This window comes from Macaca fascicularis, chromosome 16, assembly GCF_037993035.2.
Source record: "Macaca fascicularis isolate 582-1 chromosome 16, T2T-MFA8v1.1".
NCBI lineage: Eukaryota > Metazoa > Chordata > Mammalia > Primates > Cercopithecidae > Macaca > Macaca fascicularis.
Genome location: NC_088390.1, coordinates 76,394,703 through 76,413,136, shown reverse-complemented (window position 1 = coordinate 76,413,136; position 18,434 = coordinate 76,394,703). Strand labels below are relative to the sequence as shown.

The window sequence follows — 18,434 nt, the reverse complement described above, 5'->3', positions numbered from 1 at the left end:
GAAGCCGAGACTTGGGAGGGGTGCTCTGAGTGACAGCTAATTGAGTGATGCCTTTTCATGCAGAAGAATGTTTCCAGTTGTGGGATTACGTGGCCACGGGGTAGACTGGAAGGAAGGCTTGTTGTCTTCAGACACCCTTTGGAATGAAGCCAAAGTGTTTTAACACAAAAGGAAAAACAATCCAGTGTGGGTGATGTCACAGGGCATCCTGAGGAAAGCAGCAAGCATAAGCTTCCTACTGCGTGGATCCAAAGTACACAGAATTATCTTGGTATTAATTCCTTCTGCAGTCAGAAGCTGGACTCTTATGGAAGAACTAGCTCTCATCATAAAGACTCGATGCTGGAAATGAGTGTGTGTGTGCGTGCGTGTGCGTGCAAAGTGTGTAGGTGTGTAAGTCTGGTTCCTGATCAGAGAGTTAGAGATCAACATTCCAGTCCCTTCGCAGGCTCTAGGTTGTCTGTGAAATCACTGTGAAGAACCAAAGGTGGTTTTCACTGGGTAGACAGAAAATCGTCCTGTTCGCCTCAAGGACACTAGCAAGCTGTGATCAGAAATTTGCCTTCTAATATAATAATGGTGATTATTAGATATGGGAAGGATGGGGGTAGAGAAGAGTGACCCAAAACAAAAAGCACTTTATGTCAGTGGCAACCTTGCATTAATGAAATGAAGAGACATTCATACTATAACGGGTGACGATGGAGAGTCTGTTTGTCATGCCAAATTAGAGAAAAAAGAATGCCTGAGACTGGGAAACGGAAAAGCACATTTCCATCTTCGTGTCTGGAGAAACTTGACAGGACTGAAGTATGTATTGTCATCACAAAGGAGAACTGTTTAAGTAGAAACAGTGCCTTCCCCTTTGAAGAGGTTATATCTCCTAATAGCGTAGGTCTGGACAGCCAAGTTTCTGGGTCCTTCAGCCTTGGGAGATCTTTGCTGATGGAATACAGTTGGCCAAGCTCCATGCTAGCAGATTGTGGGGCTGGGGAGCCGAGAGGATCATCCCAGTGACTGGCAGCAGTTATTTAGGGAGAAGATAGTAAATCTTCAACTAAGTATTATTAGATCTGACACATGTGGATGAAAAAGCAATGTAATGGCCAGACTTCTAAGGTCGAAAGCCAAGAGTTTAGGATTGCCCACTGGAGTGTGGCATATTCTGTTCTTGGGACACATCCAGCTATGATTGTAAAAGGACAGAAATTCAGTTGAGCTGCTGGAACAGGGAGTAAAGAGGGGCAGGGCTTTAGTTAATCAGCTTAACAGACACCCAGTGAGAGAACAAGGGAAGAGAAAGGGGGGAAAACCCAGTGTTGGGGAAGTTAGGAAAAGGGATAATAGGCAGTATGTAGATACTTGTGTAGGTAAGAAGTCTGCATCAAATAGGTATGGCAAAAAAAGTAACTGGGATCCAGATATGGAGCTGGGATTTAGGACCTCCAAACTGAGAGAGGATAATCAGATAACAATTATCAGCCAGAGAGAAACATTTCTTACGTACCAGGCATTTTATGTCCATGAAATGTGTTTAATTCTCCCAGTTACCCTGAGAACAAGGGAATAATATTATCCCTATTTTAAAGATGAAGAATCGAAGCTTAACTAGTTTGGGGTATTTATTCAGGGTCACAGGATAATAAATGTTGGGGAAAAAACACGAGAAATGTATGTCATTTTATTGCTAAAGTTTTAAGCCTTAGTAATAAAAGGAACTGTTGGACATGGAATCAGAGTAATGGTGGCTATTTGGACCTGAACTCTGGAAAAAATAGAACGCTCAGGCACTAGGACTGGAGCACAGGTTCAGAGCAGAACTCATTACAAGAAATGCTCACCAAGTGCCCTGAGATGAGTTTTAGAGCCACTCACTTAGGAGTTCTAGGAATGACCCATCCCACGACCTGGAGCAGAGGGGCCTGCGTGTGGAATCAAATGCCCTCAGCTCTAGGGATTGGAGAAACTCACAAGCAGGGAAATTTAGGCAACTGATTATACTAAATAGTTATCAATGTCAAGCTCAGAGGGCTAGCAAAAGTGGGCAAGGGGAAAGGGAGGGAGGAAGGTGAATGGTGTTAAAAATATCTCTTTCCCAGAAAATCAAGGCAAAGATTCAACAAAAATAGTTTTCTAGCCACAGAGAATTCCCAGTGGAAGTAGTGAATGCTGGTTTATTGGGAGATATTTCACATCTGAAATGTAATGTTTGATTCCTGGTACTTCTTTTGTTTAATAGAGGTCACTATAGTGTTGAAGAAGTGGAACAGAACCCTCCTTCAAAAGTGACAATGGTAGAAGAAGCCACTGGGACACAGCCACTTTAAAGCAGATAATTTGATGTGGCCATTTATAGAGATCAAAATGCAAAATGACTGATTTGTCTTTACTAAACTATGCACACACAAAAGAATGTCCCTAGCCCTAACTTTCATCTTGACCCTCATTACCCCTTATGTCAGCCCATCCCAACATAACTTCTCTGACCTCAACTGCGTGACTGACCTGCAGAGATTGGACTCACCAGACGGGCAAGGCCCGGGGTGGAATGTGGATGTGTGAAATCAGGAAAAAGAAAAAACAGAGAAGAAACTATTAAAGATGATATAGACCTGCTTCTACAAAGCTATTATTGAACACCAACTACGCTCCCTGTACTGCAATCTAGATACGCTGAGATAGTCAAAACATGGCCCTGGCTCCAGTTGGTTCACACCCTTGAATGCAGTAACAAATACTCTGTATTCGTGTAGGAGAGACAGGGCCCTGCTCTATGATGCTACAAAGAATGGGGCTAGAATCTGCTTATGAATTTTATAGGGATGTAGATTTAATGTCTGTATCATGAAGAATGTTTTCGTTGTTAGTACCTTACGACAGAAACAATCTACTGAGTATTAACTCTGAATTTGGATCAACTTGAAGAATTTCTGGAAGAGTTTCCTGAGTTTGCTAGATGGCTGAACTAGAAAATGCTGAAGTTCTCTTTTAACATTAATATTTAAAGGTTTTATTTTATGCCATTTTCTTATTAACTGGTAAACAGCACTCCAATTTTATGAGATAAACAGTGATGAAAGTCTTTCCAAGAAGACTGGAAATCAACAGTGTCAGACTTCACCTTCTCAATAAAGTCAAAAGACTTGAGTCTTCTAATTTTTTAAAAAAAATAATTGTGAGCCATATTTGTCACGCCAACAGGACAGATCATCCTGACCCATGTTTTGGTACTATCTGTGCCTTTGCTCATTGCACTGACTTCTTAATTTTATCTGACCTGTTTTCATTTTCATTTTGTAATTCTGCATATGGCTCAAAGAAAACAAAACACTCAGACTGGATCAAGGATTTTCTGAGCAACAATTTAAAAAAAAAACAACTCAGCAGAATGACTACAAGGGAAATTTCTAAGGATAGATGTTTCTGTTTCTTACTCCTGTGTTTCAGGGTGCCCCTGAATCTCACTGCAATGTTGGGTGTGTTGCATCTTGAAGGTGACCCAAGCTCAGGTTTTGATGATATGGCTGCTCTTAGGGTCTTATCAGGTTCTTATCGTGACTTGTGATTACGGATGTATTATTAAGTGATGCAAACAAAACAGTGCCTTTACTTTCATCAGTTAGATTAGATTTTTGAGTCAGTCTAGTTTGAATCTCATCTCCAACATTTACCTATGCAAACTCAGAGCAGTTATTTTACCTCTGTGTTCTCTGTCTTTTTAAAAGGGGCAATTATATAAGAATTAAATCAGATAGCATTGTAAAATACTAGGTATCTCATAAATGTCAGTAGTTTTTGCCTGAAGCTTAAGCTGTCAAGCAAAATAGGAACTTCTACTTTGGCTGGTTTGAGGCAGCTACTGTGACAATGGTAGAAGAAACCATTAGGAAAAAACCACTTTAAAGCAGGTATTCTGATGTGGCCTCTTAATAAAGATCAAAATGAACATTGTTTGTCTCTATTAAACTATGCACACACAAAAGAATGTCTCTGGCCATAACTTTCTTCTCGACCCCCATGACTCCTCATGCCAGCCCATCCCAACATACCTTCCCTCACCTCATCCGCATGGCTGACCTGCAGAGATTGGGCTCACCAGACAGGCAAGGTCCGGGATGGAATGTGGATGTCTGAAAGCTGAAGATTAAATATTGCAGGTCAGAAAACCATGGCAGAAGCAGGTCAGGGCTGGTATGAATTGTTAGGGGCACTTTTGAGATTACAACTGTATCCCACCTTCCTCACTGCAAAATTGCAATTGGTTTGTATTTTCTTAACTTGAGAGCAAAACATGTATTCTTTGGAGTTGCACCACTTGGTATATTACTGGGAGCTTAGGTCTTAACCCCCTGTCACTCTCTATATCAGTTTCTCTCCTCTCTAAAATGGAACTAACAATAATTGTCTCCATTTACTTTGTGCTCCTTGTGTGCCAGGTACCATATCAAATGAAATTACATAATATCTAAGATATAGATGCTAGTAAAGGCTTTTGAAAAGCAGGCAGAGAGAAGTTTAGTAATTTGGGGGAAGGTCACACTGCCAATGCATAGACAATTTGGTCTCTACCTTGCACATTGTAGACTTTCAGAACTTCCAATTTTTTAAAAAAAATAATTGTGAGCCATATTTGTCATGCCGACAGGACAGATGATCCTGACCCATGTTTTGGGTCTGTGCCTTTACTCATTGCATTGACTTCTTAATTTTAGCTGACCTGTTTTCATTTTAACTTTGTAATTCTGCATATGGCTCAATGATAACAAAGCACTCGGACTGATTCAAGGATTTTCTGAGCAACAATTAAAAGAAAAACCCCACTCCATCTGAATTCTCAGGATTACTTCAAGATTCATGGGGAATTTTTTAAAAGGCAGGGGAGGGATTTTAAACAGAAAAGCTTAACATGTTTCATAAATAAGTCATTTACGGCTAAACCCATGGCCATGTGTCTATACTGTCTTAGAATTTTCACATAGATAAGTTGCCTTCCTTCAACTTGTGCCACTTCTTCTAGTGAAACGGAAACCTGAAGGCATGGAAAGTAGTAGGTGTTGTTTACTCCATAGCAACAGTCCAGATTACGAATTGAAAGAAAGCAATGAGTAGAAGAAAAACATTAAAAGTTCAAAAGCCACGTGCTTTTATACTTAGTCAGATTTCAATGCTTGAAGGGCTTATTATTTATTGAAGTTACCTTTTAACAGTTGTTTTTCTAAAGAGTCTTTACGGCATTTCTGTCTATATTTTTAGTTGTGAAGAGGTAATTAATCCCAAATTGATGACAATGTATTTTATTACACAGTTTCAAATTCCCGATGCTACTTTGCTGTCACTTTGCAACAGTGGAAGAGTGACAAAGACAGAACAAAAAAGACAGCTTTATGAATGACTGTTTTCCACAGGAAATGAAAGATTCACCTCTTCCACGTTGCTCCACGTCAGTAAGTTATGTCAGCTGGCTAAGTCATCATCCTTTTAGTCTCTCTCTGTCTCTGAATGTTACTTCCCTTAATGGATCTGCAAATGGCACTGACATTTTTAATCTGTTTGGCTCAGCGTTCCCCAGAGATTATACGAGAGAAAGAAAACCTGTTCCCAGGCATAGACCATGCCTCCATAAAGCATGACTACTGAGCCAAAAAAAGCATCATAAAGGTGCTTATTAACAGGGATACATACAAAAAGGATGAGCTGAAGAGAACAGATAAGCAATTAGTTCAGGCTTGGAACACTTTTAATCCATGACATGATCCTACCTTAGTGAAAGATGATGAAGTGCAGATCTGAACCCCATGTCCTTTTCATCTTGTAAGAGCATCGTAGCTGAGCATCTCACGGGCCCTTTTCTCTTGGCCCTGTTAGTACCCTTCTGAAGCTGTCAGCACCTACCGCCATGGAGATGAGAAACCCCACAGGAGAATCTCTCTCTTCTTTGCCTTTCCGGATACATTCACCACAGACAAAGGCCACTGAGTTCTCAGCCTCACTCTAGTGAATCGACACTTTCTTTAACTGGTTCCCATGCCTACGCATAGTAGATAGTCTTGCCAATGGTGGCGGACAGAAAACAAGAATCAAGAATAGCCTTCTTCCATGCCCATTTACATCTTTGTTTTCTGATCAAACTTCTGGAAGCTTATATAATAATAAAAATCTTTTCATATCATAAAAGTGGCCACACATTACCCCTAAATTTCTTACTGTCCTGGAAGGCTGGATTTTCTCTTACTGACACCTCCAGGTCCTGTACAACCTGTTCCAAGTGTGTTCTTCTTAAGTGTAGGTGCTCTGTGATTGTGACAGCACAGATTTTTGCATGCAAATGTACACTTTGTCTGACTGTGTAACCCTATACCTATGGCAAACAGCATCTTGCCCCACATCATTTCATCTGGGTTTCAAGGAAGCATGTGCCCCCAGAAAGACTATCAACAAGCTCAGTAGTGACTCCAAGGACAAAGTGTAGATGTTCTTTCAACATGCTGGTCTTGTTTTGCAGTTTGTTTGTTTGCTTCCTCTAAATTTCAGAGAAGGAGGAGGTTTCCTGTTAAGAAGCATTACTGGCCAGGCGCAGTGGCTCATGCCTGTAATCCCAGCACTTTGGGAGGCTGAGGCGGGAGGATGGTTTCCGCTCAGGAGTTTAAGACCAACCTGGGCAATATAGTGAAACCTCATCTCTACTAAAAATAAAAAATAAATTAGCCGGGCATAGTAGCATGTGCTTGTAGTCTCAGCTATCTGGGAGGCTGAGGTAGGAGGATTGCTCGAACCCAGAAGATCGAGGCTGCAAGTTTGCTAGGATGACGCCACTGAACTCCAGCCTTGGTGACAGAGTGAGATCCTGTCTCAATAAATAAATAAATAAATAAATAAATAAAATAAAATAAAATAAAAATGAACCATTACTCAAAAAATGGCACAGTAAATACTTGTGCTATTTACTCAGATGATGGAACTGGTAGAAAAGGAGTTTTGGAGTGAGGAAATCAATAATTGGTGTTTTATTGTGGAAAATTTGAAATGCTTTCTGACAACAAAATGAACATGTCAAGGAGACAATATATTAGTCTGGAGTTCAGGGGAGAATTTCAAAATGGAAATATAAGATTGGAAGTTATCAATGTACATAGAGTATTTGCAACCATGAACATGGATGGAACAATACAAGAGTCAGAATAGTTAGAAAGGAGGAGGATTCCAGTGACTAAGGCCTGGGACAGCCTAATTTAAGATTGAGAAAATGAGGAGGCTCTAACTAAGAAGACTGAGAAAAAGAATTGCTTGAAGTAGGAGGAAAAATTGTGACACATGATATGAAGTAAAGAAAGTATTACAAGCAAAAGGCAGTGTGGTCAGGCATGGTGCCTCACCCCTGTAATCCCAGCACTTTGGGAGACTGAGGCAGGAGGATTGCTTGAGCCCAGGAGTTCGCGACCAGCCTGGGCAACATAGTGAGATGCTGTCTTGACAAAAAATATATATATTTTAAGTATATATATTTATATGTGTATATATATATAAATATATATCTATAAATATATAATATATAAATATATATAATATATATAAATATATAATATATAAATATATAATATGTATAAATATATAATATGTATAAATATATAATATATAATATATATAAATATATATAATATATATATAAGCTGGATGGTGGTGCACACATGTAGTCCCAGCTACTTGGGTAACTGAGGCGGGAGGATCATTTGAGCCCAGGAGGTCAAGGCTGCAGTGAGCCCTGATCATGTCACTGCCCTCCAGCCAGAGCAGCAGAGCGAGACCCTGTCTCAAAAGAAACCAAAACCAACCAAACAAACAAAAAAGCAGAAAAGGAAAAAGAAAAAGGCAGTGATCATCGGTGTTAGATACTAACAATAAGTCAAGATAAAGACAAAAATTGACCATTGGATTTCGCAGTGTGATGTCACTAGTGACCTTGATGGAAAATGTCACAACAGAGTTTTGGAGATAAATGCCTGATTTGACTAGGGACAAGTAAAAACAGGGTGACAGGAAGTGTTGGAAGCATGTAGGAAGCCTACAGAGAGTTCCACTGTCAAATGGAGTAGGAAAATGTGGTGATGGATGGGAAGGGATGTGGAGGTCCAATTGGGGTTAATTTTTCAGGGAAATGGTTATTTGTTTTGTTTTAATTTTTCACATAAGATTTTGCCAACCGATTAATTTTTTTAATTAAGTAAATGTCCTGCAATTACTCTTGTGTGTCATTGCTATTAAAAATAGCTACTTTTACAGGTAGCAGTGGCTCACGCCTGTAATCCGAGCACTTTGGGAGGCTGAGGTGGGCAGATCATGAGGTCAGGAGTTCGAGACCAGCCCAGCCAATATGGTGAAACCCCATCTCTACTAAAAATACAAAAATTAGGCAGGTGTGGTGGTGCACGCCTATAGTCCCAGCTACTCGGGAGGCTGAGGCAGAAGAATTGCTTGAACCCAGGAGGCAGAGGTTGCAGTGAGCCGAGATTGTGCCACTACACTCCAGCCTGGGCAACAGAGAGAGACTCCATCTCAAAACAAACAAACAAACAAACAAAAACCCAAAAAATAAAAAACAAAACAAAAGTACTTTTGGTGAACATGAAGAAGACGTCCTGATTGGTTTCGTAGCTTCATTGTAAAATCATGGGGAGAGAATGGAATACTATTTTGAATCAGCCACTGGGTCCTTTGTGCATGTGATGTTACTAACCACTGGTTTCAACTAATCAGGTGAAAATGAATAATTCAATCAACTCTTTTCCATCTTTTTCTCTCTTTTTTTTCGCACATCATGTAAAATACTTCACTTAATTTATTCTTAAATAAAACATTGCTTTTATAATCAGATAAAACAGCATAAACTATAGAAAATATAAATTCTGTGATAATGTTTCTTTAATGTTTACTTTTCAGTAAACATTAAAATGTCCTAAAATCCACAGTTTAATTGTAATCTAATTCTAAACTACTTATTCACTAAGAACATTGCTTGATGAACAGTGAATGCTTAATACTTAATTCTTTAAAAAAATGGATGAGTGGCTGATTAACATGGCACTAAGGAAATCTGCAAGTATTGGTAGCGGGAACCTGTAGTCCCAGCTACTCAGGAAACTGAGGCTGGAGAATTCTTTGAACCTGGGGGGCAGAGGTTGCAGTGAGCTGAGATGGTGCCACCGCACTCCAGCCTGGGTGACAGAGCGAGACTCTGTCTCAAAAAAAAAAAAAAAAAAAAGAAAGAAATCTGCAATTACAATCATTTATCTCAAAAATGATAATTAGCATTAAAACTATGATATAGGTCTGAGTCTTTTACAAATCAAAAGCAAAAATGAAACACCAGATGGTTAAATTGAGTCCACTTAACCTAGCAGATTGATATATTAATGATAGCTAGAGATAGATAGATAGAGTTTTTATATACATACAGTTTTTATATAGCTTTTTTAGTACTATTGAGAAAGTACCTAAATTGTTCTCAACGGAATCATTTTAAATGCACAGAATATTCTAGACCTGGATTTCTCAACCTCAATATTTAGGGCCAGAAAATTTCTTGTTGTGGGGAGATGACCTGTGGTTATGGCATTTAGTTTAACAGCATCCCTAAACTCTTCCCACTAGATGCCAGTATGACCCCAAACCCTAGTAGTGACATCCAAAAATGTGACCAGACATTGCCAGATGTCCCTTGGTAAGCAAAATCACCCCAGGTTGAAAATCATTCTCTAGACTCAATGAACCAAGTAGACAAGTTTTATTCTTAGTTAGTAGAATGTATAATAGACTATGGATTCACAAAATATATAAATAGCATTTCTTTCATAAAATACAGTAAAGGTGAATTATTTAAGGAGGGGGTAAATGTGTAAAATGTGAACAAAAGGAAGCAATGTTTGTACCACCGAATTTGTGCTGTGGCAAAGCTTGTGAAAATATAAACGTATAAGTAGAAAGCTGCACTTCAGGAAAAATGGGTAGGGATAAAGCACATTTTCATGGAGGAAGGAGTGCAAATATTGGTTTTTCAGTGAATCGTGTTAAAATTGGTTTAATTTCTTATCTTTAAAGTGAGAGGTAACACAGTGGTTAAGAACTGAGATAAAGTGTCAGTCTGTCAATTAGAATCCCAGGTCTCACTACTTTAACACTCTGTGCCTCAATCCCCTACTCTGTAAAAGGAAGATAATAAAAATATCTTAGCTCTTAGCAGAAGTAAATGAATTCATATTTGTAAAGCACTTAAAACGGTACCAGGCAAAAATAAATGTCATTTAAGTGTTTGTTAAGTCTGATTGGATGAATATAAAGAGAGATGTACATAGTTCGGTGAGTGAGAGTAATGTTTTCCGGGTGGTAAAAAAAAAAAAAAAAAAAAAAAAAAAAAAAAAAAAAAACAAAATAAAAAGTACCAGAGGAATTTACATGACTGAAGAAATGGGCAGAGAAGCATCAGGTAAGATGAAAGATCTGCAAATGAAAGGCATTGATCTTGGAGAAAAACTGTACCACGATTCTTCTGACAGTCAGTATAATAAACTAATTCAGTAATTTGAAATAGTGAAAACAGTTGTCTGACTTATATGTAATACCACATAGGCACTAGGAAATGAACACAATTTTTAATTTTTACGAATTTTTCTTATCCAGCTGAAATTTTTAAGTTGTTCTGTACAGCCTCAGCCCCTGCTGAAATCCTGCCTTCAGATAGACCCAAACAAACTTCACAGGTGCCATTTTTGCCGGCCTGAGGGCTTCCTGTTATTCTAACTGCCTGGTTACCATAGGATATAGAGGAAGTGTCTGAAGTTCTTACTGCTAAACGGACTTTCCTCCTGTAGATCTCTCACACGACTTACGATTCTAAAGTTATTTGAATCCCTCTGATGTAGTTTCCTTTCTTTGACCAAACTGCGCTGCAGTAGAATTGATGATCCTAATAGATTTCAAAATCTGAAATCATAAATAAATCAGTGATGGGTTGGCTAACTTGTAGTCCTTCCTCTCAAATTAGTGATCATCATGTAATTTTAAAACTTAACAGTGAGGCTTAATAAGGATTTTGGTTTAGGTCACATTTTTTGTGTGACTTTGAGTGAATTATCTTTTCTTCTCCTTGTATCTCTCCCAAACACACATAGCACCAGGCAAAGACCCTCTGAGGATTGCCAAAATGACTGAGTGAAGTAATGACATCAGAAGATTCAACCCACAGTATGAATCATGAGAAGGGCATTAACACCCAAGTATTTATTGCCCCAGTTCCTCCACAACACCCCTCAAGATGGCTGTCTGTCTCTACTTGAATGTTTTCATGGACTAAGACCTCATTCACTCTCAAAAGCATTCTATTCCTATTTTATGATGACTCGACATTACCCATGAGGAAGTCCTTCCTTAAACGCAGATAAAAATGTGTCTCCTTAGAGCTTTCACAAGATCTTCCTGTCCTCATGCTGTCCCCTGAAGCTCTGCAAAGCAAGTCTTGTACTATTCCAGGAGCCTGTTCCTCACATAAACAAACATTCTGTAGTTGCTTCTTTACCTTCTAACCCAGTCTTCATTTCTTGCAGTGAAAAATCTCTAATTCTGTTATTTTCCTTAATATCTGTAGTGATTATTGAATCTGTCACTTTTGACAGAGAAAAGGGTAGGGGCAAATGTGAAAATCATGGATCAGAAGTACATCTGGCATCAATCAATACTGCTGTGATACATGGTCAACTTATTCATAAGAAGTGGAGTGCTGGTGCATTTTAACTGCCTCTCTGGAGGAAATCAAAGGACTGATTTGTAGAGTTTCCCATTTCTGTGGTGTAAATACTCCACGCATGGCTGCTGTCAAGTCACTGATAATGAGGCTTCAGAATGTGGATTTGATAAGAGGTGTAAACAGTTAGCTCTTGTGAGCTAGTAGGAGCTGGCTCAGGCACTTAGAATTTGCTCAACACCTGGTTAATCTTTGAATGTCTTTAAAAAATGTTATATATTTTAATCCATAATTATTGAGGTGCTGTTTGACCAGCCCCATATCAGGCCAGATTCTGTTCAAAATTCTACTTCAAAGCTTCCATTCCACTCAAAATTCAACTTCAAAGCTACTATGAGTGGAGGAAATACATAAAGTCATAGAAAAAGCCTCTAGTTTCTAATATTTGAGTCAGAAAAAGATTAATCTTTGATGACAGTGCTAGAAATGAAATTGGGCAAAGTTCACATATCAGTGTACATTATTATTAAATATGTACATTTATATGTATACACACACATATAAATGCAATTATCATATATCACTAGGCCATAAAGGTTTTTTTTTTTAAATCAAAGGGAAAAGAAAGATTTAAACTGCTGTCTTGTTAAGGGGCATACTGCAAAAATGATTTGTCTTAACATTTTAAATGATTTTCCTAAACTCAGTAAGCATTTAAGTCCTTATGATAAATTAAGAAAATTTTATGAATATTCAAGTTAGAACTGTACTCATAAATAAAATTATTTTTATGTTTAGCCTTTTCCACTCTTGACTGACTCCTAAATTCTTCAAAGCATGAATATGTTTGCTTTTGTTCTCCAGTGAATCCATTCTGCAGTAGTTACTTGTTGAGTCACATTTCCCCAAGGGTGCAATTTACACCCTTATTCTATTCATACTGAACCAAACTCCTTGAGACAAACTGTGTCAGCACTGAATGAGAGTTAGCAGGAAATTTTTTTTTAATTATTACTTGGTTGGGTCATGGGATCTAAAATGGGAAGAAGTATGAGATAGAGCTGGAGTGGTCAGCAGCATCTGGCAAATCATGTTAAAGTATTTGGATTATTCTAGGAAAGCATTAAAGAGCTTTGATCAGGAGACTAACACAATCTGATTAGCATCAAGATAAAACATTGAAGATTTGTATTTAAGATTCTGGCTGCAGTGGTGAGAACAGATTGGCCAGATAAGTGATGGGGAGGTCATGATGGAGGATATTTCATGACCTAGGGAACAGATTCAAGAGGGACTTGGGAGTCACAATCAACAATAATTAGAAATCCATAATGGAGAAAAGTGAAGAAAATGGAGGTGAAGGAGCAGGGTAGAAGGATGGGAAAGAGTCAAGGTTCTTTCCAAGGAAAGAATGGACACAGATGCAATCAGGTCTATGGATGGTAGGCAAGAAGTTTGTGATTTTATTTTCCCTGTTAAATAGGGGTAGTGGGTAAAGGAGACAGGAGTAGATATTTGAAGACAATGGAAAATATTTGAAATAGTCACTGTAGAAAAGTTGAAAACTATGCTATATGGGGCTGCGATGAGGGCCTGTTCGTAGTCACATTTCCTCGAGAATCTAATAGAATATGTATGTTTTTAAAAAGCATTCCTGGTGCTCCTGATAGAGCTCCTATTTCTCCATCCTCCTGCTCCTGACCTGCTCCTCTGATTTCTACTGAAACCCATGAAACAATATAAACACTTTTTAATTTAAAAATTTTAATAAGGTAACTCATTCCATTCTTGGTTCCTAGTTAGACCCCTAGATGGCCTTTCTATCAAAAACAGTGACATTCTCACAAAATGCTTGCTCCAAAAATGTTTGCTAGAGACTTCCCAGGACAAATCCTGACATCAGCGGGGAGACAGGAGCGCATGGGTCGTGCCATTGATGTGTCCTTTGTGTGGATCCCCGTAATGTAGTCAACGAACAAACCTCCCAGTGAGGTCATGTCTCGTTTGGGGTTGAATGGCTAATTCTGTATCTGTGATCACATTAACAAAAATGCACATAAAATGCCCAGGAATTTTTCCTTTGTGTGATTCTGAAATTAAACTTACACAATGTCATGTCTGCAAAATGAGCATTTCACCATGGAGATTTCTTTGACTGTAATAGGGTTCAAAAGAGAATAGAGAAAATTTAATATGTTAGGACATGTTACCTCTTCAGTTGGCTGTGTCACGTACCTTTCTGCGCTTCTGAAGTATCACATTTTAAATGTGGGTTGGTCTACATTCTAAAAAATAAAGTTTATATCCAAAAACCCTGACCAAGTTACTAGCTGTAACTTGCTCTACTGGTAGAAACTGTTGAGAACACTGAGGCAAAAAGTCTAATATCCATTCATGCTCGTTCTGAGATGCTTGATTCCCAATAAAGGAGAAGGTTGCTATCACCTAATTATGAAGACAGTGCCTTCATTATTCACCCCACTTAAGGTACATATTGTCACATCAATAGTACAAAAGATTGTTAATTTAGAAATATAAGCACCTATTATGATGTAATAATAATAATAATCATAGTTAATATTTATTGAATAAGCATTACATACTGGAACTTTGGTAATTGTCTTACAGAAATTATGCTTTAATCCTTAAACAACCTTAGAAGGTAGGTACTAATGTCACCATAACAATGTTTAAATAAACGAATTAAAACTTAAATAAGTTCATAATACTTTTCCAAGCTTACAAGATGAATAAAAGGTATTGGCAGAATTTCAATGGAAACAATCTAATATCAGAGACCACACATTTCTCAGTGAATAAGGGCAAAAGGGACCTAAGAAAATAGAGCCAATTTGAACTATCCACAGCTAAATGTCATATGACCTCTAAGTAGTTCCACAAAGAAAACCACCACCTCAATCAGACTGTATGAGGACACTCACAAACAGTGAGGCTTTTGCTGAAATGAACTGGAAAGAGGATTAGGTAATGTAAAATGCCAAATTATCACAGATTTGAGCTAGATCAAAGGGATCTTGACCTAAGTTTGAACCAGCTTCAACACCTTTTTTGGTACCACATTTGATATCCAGTGGCCCTAAATGATTTCCTAAATCTGTACAGGGCTAATCTTGCCATTTAAAAGATTCTGTATAGAGATCCTAATAAAGATTGTGGAAATCAACAACGACCATCTGGACCAAAACAAGCAGAGGTTATTTATCCGGAGCTTGCAAGGAAGTCGGGTACTATCACTTTCGTTGGCCAGAGACTCACAGGCAAGCAGAGGAGTGGACAATCTTTATAGCAGAAAAAAAGGGAAAAGCTTCAAGTTTGCCCTGATCAAAAGTTGTTGGCCTGGGGAAGCTGGAGGTAGGCTATGTGGAAGCCGGACATCCTCTATGAATGGTTTGGGGAGCACATTTCCTTTCTCTGGTTGGTTCTAGGTTAGAAGTGAAGGCAAACATAAGGAAAGCTGGGAGTCATTGACCAAGTTCTGACCATTTGAGGCCAATGGCTACAAAGATTATGATTGGGCTTCCTGGGCTGGTTCCTGCAGAGACTATGGTCAGAGTTGTTTTGTCTTATATGGTCTGGCCAGTATGTATTTGTATATTCAGCCTCTCAAGATACAAAAACATAGTATGGTGGTAAATGCTATGTGGGACAGCAGCTTTGCACAAATACCTTTCTTAAGCCTGTAGCTCACACCAATACTTACAAATTGAGCGATTTGTGAATTAAACAAACAAAAGTAAATTACTCAGAGGCTCACATAAGTTGAATCAATAAAATAATATTTAATTGCTCTTTTTTTAGGTAAGCTTGGTTTTCTTAGAAGTCTGTTAGCCAACATATTAAAGGTTGGTTGATTTAATTATAATAGAATCTGTCTGATCTTAATAAAACCCACTGTGACAAATGCTCAGTGATGACTGGTGATGGTTTTCTGTGGACAAATTATATGGCCTTGCAATACAGGATTTGGAGAGCAAGAGTTCCTGCCATTTCTGAAGACTGGTTAACTCTAGCCAGTCAGATGCGTTGTGTTCTTAGAAACATGGTTTGCCCACAGTGTATTTACTTTCAAGTGTAATTCTATGTAGTGCCCTAAATTGTTTTAAACCTGCGGGGGATAATGGTATAATAAATTTCAGCCCTATCCAATCTACCACCTCGAATTTGTTTAATCACAAAAAAAATTAAGAAACTATATTTTATCATTCCCCCCACCTTTCACCTCATTAATAAATAAGTGTAATGGATGGTTATGATAATTTAAATACCTCACCTGCCCATCCTTTCATTCTAGATGATATCTGTAGATAAAATACATACTTTTACTAATTGTTAGCAGTTCAAGTTTTTTCAACTTTTACAATTTCTCAAATTTCTAATTGCAACACTAACTACTGTTTTCATCATGTAGATGTTTTCTCTTATAGAAAGATTCAATTGATATTCCCACCTTTCCAACTTCCCTTACCCTCCAAAGCTTGAAACTATTGCTATTCCTGCCATGAAAATAAAGACCTAAAGACAGTCTTGGCCAAAATAGTTGAGACAGTTATTCCATGGAGACAATTCTTGAAGGTTACTTTTATTTTCACTTTGAGTTTTTCCAAAGCCTTAAGTAAATGCAAATGTCACAATTGTTATTTCTCTTTAGGCTATGAATTCTGGAAAATATAAAGGAAGCTTCAGAACACAGGGCTGTCTGAGGCGCAAGAGACATTATGGAAGAAAACCTGAGTCATGAGACGTTGCGTCAATACCAAGTCCCAATTTAAACCAAGTTTATAGGATAAATATTTTTTACAATGCTTCATGTCTTTCACCTTTCCCTAATCCATGGTAAATTCTTCCCCTTATTTGCTCTTTTTATTTGTTTTTTTCCTTACTCCTTGTGAAACACGTTCTATTTTTTTTGTTATCTGTACTAAGATCGCCTGCTTGCTGACACCTAACCATATTCCAATAGTTATGGCAAATTACAGAACAATCGGTCATGCCTCTTGAAAAGAATGGAAGATTTAAATAATAAGTAGAAAAATAAGTGCTTCCATGTGGCATTATTTTAACTCCCCATAATGGCCATAAAAAACTAAAAGCACAGTAAAAGAAAGAATTATTAGTAAGAAAATGAAAACAAAGTCATCCTTCCTTTCACTAGGTTTCTCTACTCTTTTCTAAGGAAAGCATGGAATCTCCTAGAGTCTCTCATTTTCTGGTCATCACTATCTATCATGGGTTAGATTGTGTCCCACAAAAAGAAATTTTGAACTTCTAACTCCTAGTACCTGCAAATGAGACCTGATTTGGAAATAGGGTCTTTGCAGATGTAATCAAGTTAGGATAAAGTCATTAGACTGGGTCCCAATCCAATATGACTGGTGTCCTTACGGGAGATCTGGACACAGACACACACACAGAGAAGTTCATGTGAAGATGAAGGCAGACTTTGGAATTGCACTGCTACAGGGAAGGAATGCCTGGCGCTAGCGGAAGCTAAAAGTGGAAAGGGGACATTCTCCCTTAGAGGCTTCAGAGGGAGCCAGGCCCTCCCAACACTACACCTTGGCTCAGACTTCTAGCCTCTTGAACTGTGAGAAAATACATTTCTGTTGTTTTATGCCACCCAGTTTACAATACTTTGTCGTAGCAGCCTTAGACAAATAATACTGTAGAGCATCCACACTTGCATCCAAAAGGTTATTTCACCTCTTTTAGATTTTCTTCCACTTCTTCCTTTCTGAGGAATCTTTTACTAACTTTCGACCTTTGCAAATTGATGGATGTGTCGGTTAATTTTATGTGTCAGCTTGGCTGGTAAAGGGTTGGCCAGATAGCTGGTAAAACATTACTTCTGGGTGTGTCTTGAGGATGCCTGGCATTTGAGATTAGCTTTGAGTCAGCAGACTGAGTAAAAGAAGAATGCCCTCGCTAATGTGAGGAGCATCATGCAATCTGTTGAGGGTCTGGATGGAACAAAATGGTGGAGAAAGGACAAACTTTTTTTCTTTTTCTGGAGATGGGGCATCCATCTTCTGCCCTCAGCCATCAGAGCTTCAGGTTTTTGGACCTTTGGACTTCACATAAAATTTATACCACTGGCTCCCATAATTCTCAGACCTTCTTAATCAGACTGAATTTCAGCACGGTTTTTCTAGTTCTCCAGTTACAGATGGCATATTATGGGACTTCTTAGCCTACATAATTGAATAAGTCAATTTCCATTTTGAATCTCCTCTTATCTATCTATCTATCCATCCATCGATCCATTGATCTATCCATCTATCTATCTATCATCTGTCTATCGTCTATCTATCTATTGGTTTTGTTTCTCTAGAGAACCTTGACTAATACAATGGACTAGTACATATTTCAATTATTTCAAACTGTAAAACCAACTGCCTCTTACATAACTCATGCTCTGAGTTTGTTTTTCAGAAATGTCATTCTTAGGTTGTAAAATATCCCATGGTCAGGAAGTGATAAAAATCTTAAAATGTTGTTCTTTGACTTCACATGGTATCTACAGATCACTGCATGCATATTTTCTTGGAGGAAGGTAAACTTGCATATATGGTTTATTCCATAATTGTAAATATACAGGCTAAAAGTAGAAAACACTTACATAAAAGATGTGATTTGAGTCATTTTGATCCTATATGGAAACTAAGACTCATAAAACAATAAAAAC

General features: G+C 38.1%; 1 protein-coding gene across 16 annotated transcripts in view; it reads right to left on the bottom strand.

Moving 5' to 3' along the window:
- Nucleotides 1–18,434, bottom strand: part of KCNJ16 (potassium inwardly rectifying channel subfamily J member 16) — a 173,366-nt gene that overhangs the window by 26,353 nt on the left and 128,579 nt on the right. The window contains exon 1 of one of the 16 annotated variants that reach the window (XM_005584807.5): nt 5,760–5,854. The exons of 14 other annotated variants lie outside the window; for them this stretch is intronic. The gene's annotated coding sequence lies outside the window, so the exon portion shown is untranslated. Of the gene's footprint in view, nt 1–4,049; nt 4,137–5,759; nt 5,855–18,434 lie in introns of those variants that run through there. One more of the 16 variants, XM_065531926.2, reaches the window with a different exon arrangement.